Below are 12,060 nucleotides of genomic sequence, written 5' to 3'. Positions count from 1 at the left end.
TTTACCTCTGAGTGGCTTGTGTTTGCTGCAGACATGAATGTCCAGACCTTGATTACAGGTGTGGACCAGCTTACTGCTCGTGTGCAGGGCATACAAGATTATGTTATCAGAAATCCTATGTCAGAACCTAAGATACCGATTCCTGAACTGTTTTCCGGAGACCGATTTAAATTTAGAAATTTCAGGAATAATTGTAAATTGTTTTTGTCCCTGAGACCCTGTTCATCTTGAGACTCTGCTCAGCAAGTGAAAATTGTTATTTCTTTTTTACGGGGCGACCCTCAGGATTGGGCCTTCTCGCTGGCGCCAGGAGATCCGGCATTGGCTGATATTGATGCGTTTTTTCTGGCGCTCGGTTTGCTTTATGAGGAACCCAATCTTGAGATTCAGGCAGAAAAAGCCTTGCTGGCTATGTCTCAGGGCCAAGACAAGATTGAAGTGTATTGCCAAAAATTTCGGAAATGGTCCGTGCTGACCCAGTGGAACGAGTGTGCATTGGCTGCAAATTTCAGAAAAGGCCTTTCTGAAGCCATTAAGAATGTGATGGTGGGTTTTCCCATTCCCACAGGTCTGAATGATTCCATGGCCCTGGCAATTCAAATCGACCGGCGGTTGCGGGAGCGCAAAACCGCAAATTCCCTCATGGTGTTGTCTGAACAGGCACCTGATTTAATGCAATGTGATAGAATCCTGACTAGAAATGAGCGGAAAATTCATAGACGCCAGAATGGCTTGCGTTACTACTGTGGTGATTCTACACATGTTATCTCAGCATGCTCTAAACGTCTTACTAGGGTTGTTAGTCCTGTCGCCATTGGTAATTTGCAACCTAAATTTATTCTATCTGTAACTTTGATTTGCTCACTGTCATCGTATCCTGTCATGGCGTTTGTAGACTCAGGTGCTGCCCTGAGTCTGATGGATCTGTCATTTGCCAAGCGCTGCGGTTTTGTTCTGGAGCCATTAGAAAAACCTATCCCTCTTAGGGGTATTGATGCTACGCCTTTGGCAAAAAATAAACCGCAGTTTTGGACACAGGTTACCATGTGCATGACTCCCGAACATCGGGAGGTGATACGTTTTCTTGTTCTGCATAAGATGCATGATTTGGTTGTTTTGGGTTTGCCATGGTTACAGACCCATAATCCAGTCTTGGACTGGAAGGCAATGTCGGTGTCAAGTTGGGGCTGCCATGGAATTCATGGAGATTCCCTGCCCTTGTCTATTGCTTCTTCTGCGCCTTCGGAAGTTCCGGCGTATTTGTCTGATTATCAGGATGTCTTCAGCGAGTCTAAGTCCAGTGCACTGCCTCCTCATAGGGAATGTGACTGTGCAATAGATTTGATTCCTGGCAGTAAGTTTCCTAAGGGGAGACTGTTTAATTTGTCGGTACCTGAACATGCCGCGATGCGTTCATATATCAAGGAGTCTCTTGAGAAGGGGCATATCCGTCCTTCTTCTTCCCCTCTTGGTGCGGGATTCTTTTTTGTGGCCAAAAAGGACGGATCTTTGAGGCCTTGTATTGACTATCGGCTTTTAAACAAGATCACTGTCAAATTTCAGTATCCTTTGCCGCTGTTGTCAGACTTGTTTGCCCGGATTAAAGGTGCCAAGTGGTTCACCAAGATAGACCTTCGTGGTGCGTACAACCTTGTGCGCATTAAGCAAGGCGATGAATGGAAAACCGCATTCAATACGCCCGAAGGTCATTTTGAGTACTTGGTGATGCCATTTGGGCTCTCTAATGCACCTTCAGTTTTTCAGTCCTTCATGCATGACATTTTCCGGAAGTATCTGGATAAATTTTTGATTGTTTATCTGGATGATATTCTGGTTTTTTCTGATGATTGGGACTCGCATGTGGAGCAGGTCAGGATGGTTTTTAAGATTTTGCGTGAAAATTCTTTATTTGTTAAAGGCTCAAAGTGTCTCTTTGGTGTACAGAGGGTTCCCTTTTTGGGGTTCATTTTTTCCCCTTCTGCTGTGGAGATGGACCCAGTCAAGGTCCGAGCTATTCATGATTGGACTCAACCCTCGTCAGTTAAGAGTCTTCAGAAGTTCTTGGGTTTTGCTAACTTCTACCATCGTTTTATCGCAAATTTTTCTAGCGTTGTTAAACCATTGACGGATATGACCAAGAAAGGCTCTGATGTAGCTAACTGGGCTCCTGCTGCCGTGGAGGCTTTCCAGGAGTTGAAACGCCGGTTTACTTCGGCGCCTGTTTTGTGCCAACCTGACACCTCACTTCCCTTTCAGGTGGAGGTGGATGCTTCGGAGATTGGGGCAGGGGCCGTTTTGTCGCAGAGAGGCCCTGGTTGCTCTACTATGAGACCTTGTGCCTTTTTCTCCAGGAAGTTTTCGCCGGCAGAGCGAAATTATGATGTGGGCAATCGGGAGTTGTTGGCCATGAAGTGGGCATTTGAGGAGTGGCGTCATTGGCTCGAGGGTGCTAAGCATCGTGTGGTGGTCTTGACTGATCACAAAAATCTGATGTATCTCGAGTCTGCTAAACGCCTGAATCCTAGACAGGCCCGCTGGTCATTGTTTTTCTCCCGTTTTGACTTTGTGGTCTCGTATTTACCAGGTTCTAAGAATGTGAAGGCCGATGCTCTGTCTAGGAGCTTTGTGCCTGATGCTCCTGGAGTCACTGAACCTGTGGGTATTCTTAAGGAAGGAGTTATCGTGTCAGCTATTTCTCCTGATCTGCGGCGTGTGTTGCAGAGATTTCAGGCTGGTAGGCCTGACTCTTGTCCATCTGACAGATTGTTTGTGCCTGCTAAATGGACCAGCAGAGTCATTTCCGAGGTTCATTCCTCAGTGTTGGCAGGGCACCCGGGAATTTTTGGCACCAGAGATCTGGTGGCCAGGTCCTTTTGGTGGCCTTCCTTGTCAAAGGATGTGCGGTCATTTGTGCAGTCCTGTGGAACTTGTGCTCGAGCTAAGCCTTGCTGTTCTCGTGCCAGCGGGTTGCTCTTGCCCTTGCCTGTCCCGAAGAGACCTTGGACACACATCTCTATGGATTTCATTTCTGATCTTCCGGTGTCTCAGGGCATGTCTGTCATCTGGGTGATATGTGATCGTTTCTCCAAGATGGTCCATTTGGTTCCTTTGCCTAAGCTGCCCTCCTCTTCTGATCTGGTTCCTGTGTTCTTCCAGAACGTGGTTCGTTTGCACGGCATTCCTGAGAATATTGTGTCGGACAGAGGATCCCAGTTTGTTTCCAGGTTCTGGCGATCCTTTTGTGGTAGGATGGGCATTGATTTGTCGTTTTCGTCCGCTTTTCATCCCCAGACTAACGGACAGACGGAGCGAACTAATCAGACTCTGGAGGCTTATTTGAGGTGTTTTGTCTCTTCTGATCAGGATGATTGGGTGACCTTCTTGCCGTTGGCTGAATTTGCCCTTAATAATCGGGCTAGTTCCGCCACCTTGGTTTCGCCATTTTTCTGCAACTCTGGTTTCCATCCTCGTTTTTCCTCGGGACATGTGGAGCCTTCTGACTGTCCTGGGGTGGATTCTGTGGTGGATAGGTTGCAGCGGATCTGGAGTAATGTGGTGGACAACTTGAAGTTGTCACAGGAGAAGGCTCAGCGTTTTGCCAACCGCCGCCGCGGTGTGGGTCCCCGACTTCGCGTTGGGGATTTGGTATGGCTGTCTTCTCGATTTGTTCCTATGAAGGTCTCCTCTCCCAAATTTAAGCCTCGTTTCATTGGTCCTTACAAGATATTGGAAATCCTTAATCCTGTATCCTTTCGCCTGGATCTTCCGGTGTCGTTTGCCATTCACAACGTATTTCATAGGTCCTTGTTGCGGCGGTACGTTGTGCCTGTGGTCCCTTCTGCGGAGCCTCCTGCTCCGGTGTTGGTTGAGGGCGAGTTGGAGTACGTGGTGGAGAAGATCTTAGATTCTCGTCTCTCCAGGCGGAGGCTTCAGTACCTGGTCAAGTGGAAGGGCTATGGTCAGGAGGATAATTCCTGGGTGGTCGCCTCTGATGTGCATGCGGCCGATTTGGTTCGTGCCTTTCACGACGCTCATCCTGATCGCCCTGGTGGTCTTGGTGAGGGTTCGGTGACCCCTCACTAAGGGGGGAGTACTGTTGTGAATTTGCTTTTTTGCTCCCTCTAGTGGTTACTAGTGATTTGACTCTGGGTATGTCAGTCATCCCTTGTATGCTCACCTGGGCCGTTAGTTCAGGGGTGTTGCTATATAAGCTCCCTGGACCTTCAGTTCAATGCCTGGCAACGTTGTAATCAGAGCTAATCTGTTGTGCTCTTGTCTACTGATCCTGGTTCCTGCTAGATTAAGCTAAGTCTGCTTTCTTGCTTTTTGCTATTTGTTTTTGTTTGCATTTTTGTCCAGCTTGTACATAATCTGTATCCTAACCTTGCTGGAAGCTCTAGGGAGGCTAGAGTTCTCCCCCCGGGCCGTTAGACGGTTCGGGGGTTCTTGAATTTCCAGTGTAGAATTTTGATAGGGTTTTCGTTGACCATATAAGTTATCTTACTACATTCTGCTATTAGTAAGTGGGCCTCTCTTTGCTAAACCTAGTTCATCTCTGTGTTTGTCATTTCCTCTTACCTCACCGTTATTATTTGTGGGGGGCTTGTATCCAACTTTTGGGGTCTATTATCTGGAGGCAAGAGAGGTCTTTGTTTTCCTCTTCTAGGGGTAGTTAGTCCTCCGGCTGGCGCGAGACATCTAGCGACCAACGTAGGCATGTTCCCCGGCTACTTCTAGTGTTGGCGTTAGGAGTAGATATATGGTCAACCCAGTTACCACTGCCCTATGAGCTGGATTTTTGTACTTCGCAGACTTACTTGTTCCTCTGAGACCCTCGCCATTGGGGTCATAACACAGTACCACTCACGACCACAGGAGGGAGCCCGGAAACAGAGTTCACAACAGGAGCATTAGAAAGCCCGAATGGCATCACCAGGTACTCAAAATGGCCCTCGGGCGTATTAAATGCTGTTTTCCATTCATCGCCTTGTTTAATACGCACGAGATTATACGCCCCTCTAAGATCTCTCTTGGTGAACCAACTAGCCCCCTTAATCCGAGCAAACAAATCAGACAGTAGAGGCAAAGGGTACTGAAATTTGACCGTGATTTTATTGAGAAGGCGGTAATCTATACAGGGTCTCAGAGAACCATCCTTCTTGGTCACAAAAAAGAACCCTGCTCCCAACGGTGACGACGGGCGAATATGCCCTTTCTCCAAGGACTCCTTTATATAACTCCGCATAGCGGCGTGTTCCGGCACAGATAAATTGAAAAGCCGTCCCTTAGGAAATTTACTACCAGGAATCAAATTAATAGCACAATCACAATCCCTATGATGAGGTAGGGCACTGGATTTTGGCTCATCAAATACATCTCGGTAATCCGACAAAAACTCAGGGATTTCAGAAGGAGTAAAAGGAGAAATTGACAACAACGGAACGTCACCATGTACCCCTTGACAACCCCAACTGGACACAGACATTGATTTCCAATCCAATACTGGATTATGGACCTGTAGCCATGGCAAACCCAACACGACCACATCAAGCAAATTATGCAACACTAAAAAGCGAACATCTTCCTGATGTGCAGGAGCCATGCACATGGTCAACTGAGTCCAGCACTGAGGTTTATTCTTGGCCAAAGGCGTAGCATCAATTCCCCTTAATGGAATAGGATACTGCAAGGGTTCCAAGAAAAAACCACAGCGCCTGGCAAACTCCAAGTCCATCAAATTCAGGGCAGCGCCTGAGTCCACAAATGCCATAACAGAGTAGGATGACAAAGAGCAAATCAGAGTAACGGACAAAAGAAATTTAGGCTGTACAGTACCAATGGTGACAGACCTAGCGAACCGCTTAGTGCGCTTAGGACAATCAGAGATAGCATGAGTGGAGTCACCACAGTAAAAACACAGCCCAATCTGACGTCTGTGTTCTTGCCGTTCAGCTCTGGTCAAAGTCCTATCACATTGCATAGGCTCAGGCCTCTGCTCAGAGGACACCGCCAAATGGTGCACAACCTTGCGTTCACGCAAGCGCCGATCGATCTGAATGGCAAAGGACATTGATTCATTCAGACCAGCAGGCGTGGGAAACCCCACCATAACATCCTTAAGGGCTTCAGAAAGACCTTTTCTGAAAATTGCTGCAAAGGCACACTCATTCCATTGAGTAAGCACAGACCACTTTCTAAACTTCTGGCAATATACCTCCGCTTCATCCTGACCTTGACACAAAGCCAGCAGGATTTTCTCTGCCTGATCCACAGAGTTAGGTTCGTCATAAAGCAATCCAAGCGCCAGAAAAAACACATCTACATTAAGCAGTGCAGGATCTCCTGGCGCAAGGGAGAATGCCCAGTCTTGAGGGTCGCCACGTAACAAAGAAATAATGATTTTTACTTGCTGAATGGGGTCAACAGAGGAGCGGGGTTTCAAAGCAAGAAACAGTTTACAATTATTTTTGAAATTCAGAAATTTAGATCTATCTCCAAAAAACAAATCAGGAATTGGAATTCTAGGCTCTAACATAGGATTCTGAACTACATAATCTTGAATGCTTTGTACCCTCACAGTGAGGTGATCAACACAAGAGGACAGACCTTGAATGTCCATATCTACACCTGAGTCCTGAACCACAGAGAGATTAAGGGGAAAAGAAAGACAAAAAACACTGCAGAGAAAAAAAAATGGTCTCAGAACTTCTCTTATCCCTCTTTTGAGATGCATTAACACTTTGTTGGCCAGCTGTACTGTTATGGACCTGGTGGTTAGGTGCACCTGGAATGACCTGATGGTTAAACTGAAAGACAGGACAAGCTCTGGGAAGTGGGAACTCTGCTGACCGCAAATCCTAATCCTAACACACACACTAGAAATAGCTGTGGAGCGTACCTAACTCTCCCTAGACGCCTTTTCACAGCCTAAGAGCTAACTACCCCTAAAGATAGGAAAATAAGCCTTAACTTGCCTCAGAGAAATTCCCCCAAAGGTAAAGGCAGCCCCCACATATATTAACTGTGAGTTAAGAGGAAAGTCACAAACACAGGGATGAAACGGGTTTCAGCAAAGGAGGCCGGACTTACTAGATAGACTGAGGATAGGAAAGGAATCTATGCGGTCAGCACAAAAAACTACAAAAAGCCGACTCACGGTGCGGAGGTGCCACTCTGCAACCCAGAGCTTCCAGCTAGCAAGGCAATATCATGTTAGCAAGCTGGACAAGAACTTAGCAAGCACTAAGAAACATATTAGTACACCAATGAACAACAAATGAACCAGCAGGGACTTAGCTTATGCTGGAGTAGACAGGTCATCAGAAAGATCCGAGAGAGATCTGAACCAGTACCGATACATTGACAGCTGGCATGGAGAAACGATCTGAGTGGAGTTAAATAGAGAAGCCAGCCTAGCCGCAAACGAGGGCAGCTGAGGACACAACCTCAGAACCTGCAGTTCCACTCACAGCCACCAGAGGGAGTCCATGAACAGAACTCGCCGAAGTACCATTCATGACCACAGGAGGGAGTTCGAGAACGGAATTCACAACAGGCAACCTTCCATATCTGTGGACATGTTCATTGCCATAACATCTAAATATGAGCTGCTGAACATCCTCATGCCTATGTTGAGTACGAACGTAACTCCCCTAAAGTGAACGTGTGGTGTGGCCTGATGCATGATAAGGTGATAGGCGCATTTTTTATCGTGGAAACACATATCTTGACATGTTGAAATTGTATGCAGTGCCAACCTTTCCAGAAGGTGTCATCTTTCAACAGGATGGCGCTCCTCCACACTACGCCACTATTGCTCGTGAGTTTCTGGGTAGAACATTCCCCCTGCGGTGGATAGGCAGGGGTTCTGTCAAGCCATGACCTCCATGATCCCCGGATCGGACGCTCTTAGACTTTTATTTTTGGGGTTATGTGAAGCAACATGTGTACATTGAACGTATCAACAACATTAATCACTTAAAACAGAGAATCACAGACGTTATTCACTATGTTACAGCAGACTTCCTTACCCGTGTGTGGCAAGAACTTCACTATCATTTGGATGTGTGTGGGGCAACAAATGGAGCCCAGATCGAACTGCACTGAATATGTATGAAACTGTGAGAGTATTTATTTTATTTGGAGCAGATTTCACATATCTATCGTCTTTTGTTGCTTTCCAGTGACTGGTCAAAAGTGCACCATGACTTTACGGACACACTGTATATTTTATGTTCTATCTAAATGGCTTGATTATTGTATCATAACAATAATTAAAAGCCTGATGTTACCATTTTACTACAGTAAATTTATCACTTAAGCCCTTCCCGACCTTTGACGCCACGTAGGCGTCATGAAAGTCGGTGCCAATCCGACCCATGACGCCTATGTGGCGTCATGGAATGATCGCGTCCCTGCAGATCGGGTGAAAGGGTTAACTCCTATTTCACCCGATCTTCAGGGAGAGGGGGAGTTGTACTTCAGCCCAGGGGGGTGGCTTTGCCCCCACGTGGCTACGATCGCTCTGATTGGCTGTTGAAAGTGCAACAGCCAATCAGAGCAATTTGCAATATTTCACCTATGAAAATGGTGAAATATTGCAATCCAGCCATGGCCGATGCTGCAATAGCATCTGCCATGGCTGGAAATCATGTTCTGCCCCCCCCCCCCACCGCCCCCGATCTCCTCCCCAGTCCTCCGTTCTGTCCGGTACCCCCCTCCGTCCCCCTGTCCGCTCCCCCGTGCTCCTATCCGCTCCCCCCGTCCTCCGATCCCCCCCCCCTGTGCTCCGATCCACCCCCCCACCACCCCCTCATACTTGCCGAGCCTCCCGAAGTCGGTCCGTCTTCTCCCTGGGCGCCGCCATCTTCCAAAATGCCGGCCGGCAGATTCATTACAAAGTACATTTTGATCGCTGTGGTAGGTTCTATCACAGCGATCAAAATAAAAAAAAATAATAAATAAACCCCCCCACTTTATCACCCCCATAGGTAGGGACAATAATAAAATAAAGAAAATATATATTTTTTCCTTTTTCCACTAGGGTTAGGGTTAGAACTAGGGTTAGAACTAGGGGTAGGGTTAGGGTTAGGGTTAGGGGTAGGGTTAGGGTTATGGTTATGGCATGTGCACACAGTGCGGATTTGGCCGCGGATCCGCAGCGGATTGGCCGCGGTTCCGCAGTGGATTGGCCGTGGATCCGCAGCGGATTGGCCGCGGATCCGCAGCGGATTGGCCGCTGCGAATTCGTAGCAGTTTTCCATCAGGTTTACAGTACCATGTACACCTATGGAAAACCAAATCCGCTGTGCCCATGGTGCGGAAAATTCCGTGCAGAAACGCTGCGTTGTATTTTCCGCAGCATGTCAATTCTTTGTGAGAATTCCGCAGCGTTTTACACCTGTTCCTCAATAGGAATCCGCAGATGAAATCCGCACAAAAAAACATTGGAAATCTGCTGTAAATCCGCAGGTAAAACGCAGTGCCTTTTACCTGCAGATTTTTCAAAAATCGTGCGGAAAAATCTCACACGAATCCGCAACGTGGGCACATAGCCTTAGGGTTAGGGTTGGAATTAGAGTTAGGGTTGGAATTAGGGCTAGGGTTGGAAATAGGGTTAAGATTAGGCTTGTGGTTAGGGTTACGGATAGGGTTAGGGGTGTGTTGGGGTTACAGTTGTGGTTAGGGTTGGGATTAGGGTTAGGGTTGGGATTAGGGTTACGGCTGTGTTGGGGTTAGGGTTGTGGTTAGGGGTGTGTTGGGGTTAGGGTTGTGATTAGGGTTATGGCTACAGTTGGGATTAGGATTAGGGGTGTGTTGGGGTTAGTGTTGAAGTTAGAATTGAGGGGTTTCCACTGTTTAGGCACATCAGGGGTCTCCAAACGCAACATGGCGCCACCATTGATTCCAGCCAATCTTGCGTTCAAAAAGTCAAATGGTGCTCCCTCCCTTCCAAGCCACGACGTGCGCCCAAACGTGCTCAGGACAAACTGGGCAACAACTGTTGGGGTCCAATTTCTCCTGTTACCCTTGCAAAAATAAAAAATTACTTGCTAAAACATAATTTTTGAGGAAAGAACAATTATTTTTTATTTTCACGGCTCTGCGTTATTAACTTCTGTGAAGCACTTGGGGGTTGAAAGTGCTCACCACACATCTAGATAAGATCCTTCCGGGGTCTAGTTTCCAAAATGGGGTCACTTGGGTGTTTCTACTGTTTAGGCACATCAGGGGCTCTGCAAATGCAACGTGACGCTCGCAGACCATTCCATCAAAGTCTGCATTTCAAATGTCACTACTTCCCTTCCAAGCCCTGACGTGCGCCCAAACAGTGGTTTACCCCCACATATGGGGTACCAGCGTACTCACAACAAACTGGGCAACAAATATTGGGGTCCAATTTCTCCTGCTACCCTTGTGAAAATAAAAAATTGCTTGCTAAAACATCTTTTTTGAGGACTGAAAAATGATTTTTAATTTTCACGGCTCTGCGTTGTAAACTTCTGTGAAGCACTTGGGGGTTGAACGTGCTCACCACACATCTAGATAAGTTCCTTGGGGGGTCTAGTTTCCAAAATGGGGTCACTTGTGGGGTGTTTCTACTATTTAGGCCCATCAGGGGCTCTGCAAATGCAACGTGATGCCCGCAGACCATTCCATCAAAGTCTGCATTTCAAATGTCACTACTTCCCTTCCGAGCCCTGACGTGCGCCCAAACAGTGGTTTACCCCCACATATGGGGTACCAGCACACTCACAACAAACTGTGCAACAAATATTGGGGCCCAATTTCTCCTGTTACCCTTGTGAAAATAAAAAATTGCTTGCTAAAACATCTTTTTTGAGGAAAGAAAAATGATTTTTTATTTTCACGGCCCTGCGTTGTAAACTTCTGTGAAGCTCTTGGGGGTTGAACGTGCTCACCACACATCTAGATAAGTTCCTTGGGGGGTCTAGTTTCCAAAATGGGGTCACTTGTGGGGGGTTTCTACTGTTTAGGCATATCAGGGGCTCTGCAAACGTAACATGATGCCCGCAGACCATTCCATCAAAGTCTGCATTCCAAAACGTCACTACTTCCCTTCCGAGCCCCGGCATGTGCCCAAACAGTGGTTTACCCCCACATATGGGGTATCAGCTTACTCAGGAGAAACTGTACAACAACTTTTGGGGTCAAATTTCTCCTGTTACCCTTGCAAAAATAAAAAATTCTGGGCTAAAAAAATATTTTTGAGGAAAGGAAACACATTTATTATTTTCACGGCTCTGCGTTATAAACTTCTGTGAAGCTCTTGGGGGTTGAACGTGCTCACCACACATCTAGATAAGTTCCTTGGGGGGTCTAGTTTCCAAAATGGAGTCACTTGTGGGGGGTTTCTACTGTTTAGGCACATCAGTGGCTCTGCAAACGCAACCTGACGCCCGCAGAGCATTCCATCAAAGTCTGCATTTCAGAACGTCACTACTTCCCTTCCAAACCCCGACGTGTGCCAAAACAGTGGTTTACCCCCACATATGGGGTATCAGCGTACTCAGGAGAAACTGGACAACAAATTTTGGGGTCCAATTTCTCCTGTTACCCTTGGGAAAATAAAAAAATGTGGGCTAAAAATTCATTTTTGAGAAAATAAAAATTATTTTTTATTTTCACGGCTCTGCGTTATAAACTTCTGTGAAGCACTTGGGGGTTCAAAGTGCTCACTATGCTTCTAGATAAGTTCCTTGGGGGGTCTAGTTTCCAAAATGGAGTCACTTGTGCGGGAGCTCCAATGTTTAGGCACACAGGGGCTCTCCAAAAGCGACATGGTGTCCGCTAATGATTGGAGCTAATTTTCCATTCAAAAAGCCAAATGGCGTGCCTTCCCTTCCGAGCCCTGCCATGCGCCCAAACAGTGCTTTACCCCCACATATGGGGTATCATCGTACTCAGGACAAACTGGACAACAACATTTGGGGTCCAATTTCTCCTATTACCCTTGGGAAAATAAAAAATTCTGGGCTAAAAATCATTTTTGAGGAAAGAAAAATTATTTTTTATTTTGACGGCTCTGCGTTATAAACT

This window comes from Ranitomeya variabilis, chromosome 2 (genome assembly GCF_051348905.1).
Source record: "Ranitomeya variabilis isolate aRanVar5 chromosome 2, aRanVar5.hap1, whole genome shotgun sequence".
Taxonomy (NCBI): domain Eukaryota; kingdom Metazoa; phylum Chordata; class Amphibia; order Anura; family Dendrobatidae; genus Ranitomeya; species Ranitomeya variabilis.
The sequence above is the reverse complement of the archived record's forward strand: the minus strand, read 5'-3'. Positions refer to the sequence as shown.